The sequence below is a fragment of the Octopus bimaculoides genome, chromosome 2, assembly GCF_001194135.2.
Source record: "Octopus bimaculoides isolate UCB-OBI-ISO-001 chromosome 2, ASM119413v2, whole genome shotgun sequence".
In the NCBI taxonomy this organism is placed as follows: domain Eukaryota; kingdom Metazoa; phylum Mollusca; class Cephalopoda; order Octopoda; family Octopodidae; genus Octopus; species Octopus bimaculoides.
This window is the reverse complement of record NC_068982.1, coordinates 189,568,696-189,570,130: the sequence shown is the minus strand read 5'-3', so window position 1 is coordinate 189,570,130 and position 1,435 is coordinate 189,568,696. Positions and strand designations below refer to the sequence as shown.

Below are 1,435 nucleotides of genomic sequence, written 5' to 3'. Positions count from 1 at the left end.
CTTATTTTGATATATATATATATATATATATGTGTGTGTGTGTGTGTGTGTGTGTGTGTGTGTGTGTGTGTGTGTGTGTGTGTGTGTGTGTGTGTATATACATATATATACATATATATATATATGTGTATGAATATAATGAAGGACATATTAGATAACGCAATCCTTCATAGAAAAATATCTGAAAAGAGACGAGATGGTTACATCTGGAATACGTTGACCACGATACATTTCCATCGTGGCTTACGCAAGACTAAACAACAGCAGGAACATGTCGACCACAGCTTGTTAAGATTGTGTTGAGTGAGAATGAGATAGAGAAAGGAGAGAAAGAGAAAAAGAGAGAGGAAGTAGAGAAAGTCAGAGAGTCAGAGAGAGAGAGAGAGAGAGAGAGAGAGAGAGAGAGAGAGAGAGAGAGAGAGAGAGAGAGAGAGAGAGAGAGAGAGAGAGATCTAATGTTGTATACGAGCACTTCCCCATACTGGTTTAATGAAAAAAACTACCTCGTTTTGATGGAAATCTGTTGAGAGACTAACAGCATCCGAGGCTGCATGTGTCTGGAGAGGTAGCGAACCTACATAGGAAGTTTATGCCTAAGCAGCAGGAGGGCGGTCTCGGTGAGGTTGGTATTAAAAGGGTTAAAAATGTCTGTCGTATGAATAGATACTCAATCTGAACGAAAACAACAGAAAAAAAAGATTTAAACATCTTTTACCTCTCATGTTTTTCTGAACTTCCGGAATCCTCTTCGTTTAAGAGACTACTGAATCTCTCTGATCTGGGATTAAAAAAAGAAAAGAAAGAGAAATATATAATTAATCATCATCATCGTCACCATCATCATCATCATCATCACCATCATCATCATTATCACCATCACCATCATCATCATCCTTTTCATCACCATCATCATTATCATTCTTATTGTTATTTTTGTTATTTTTATTTGGACGTGCATATGCACATACAACATAGCTACATCCATATATTCATATTTACATGTATATATATATGCATATATACATGTATACATATATACATATATTCATATAATCATACATATAAACGCACAAACATACATGCATACATATATACATACATACATATACATACATACATTACATGCATTGATGTAAGTATATAATACATTCCTATATGTGTGTGTACATATATACATATATATATATACTAATATAAATTAATATATGTGTGTGTGTGTACGTAAATGAATAGAAAATGGAGATATACAACTGACAATCCAAAGCTTAAAATGTATTAACATAATACTATTTTATATCTAATATACACCCATGTGATTTGTAAGGTTTTCTCTACAAAATTGGCTATTTAACAGGGGAGCCAGTGAAAGATTGGATGTTTTCATCCCTATTTTCCTTAAATATATATGTATATATATATATATATATATATATAT

General features: G+C 32.7%; 1 long non-coding RNA gene across 1 annotated transcript in view; it reads right to left on the bottom strand.

Annotated features, from left to right (window-relative positions):
* LOC106875877 (uncharacterized) overlaps nt 1-1,435 on the bottom strand; it is a 266,180-nt gene that overhangs the window by 129,712 nt on the left and 135,033 nt on the right. Inside the window, exon 2 of the long non-coding RNA XR_008263507.1 lies at nt 716-778. This is a non-coding gene — a long non-coding RNA (uncharacterized LOC106875877). The remainder of the gene's footprint in view (nt 1-715; nt 779-1,435) is intronic.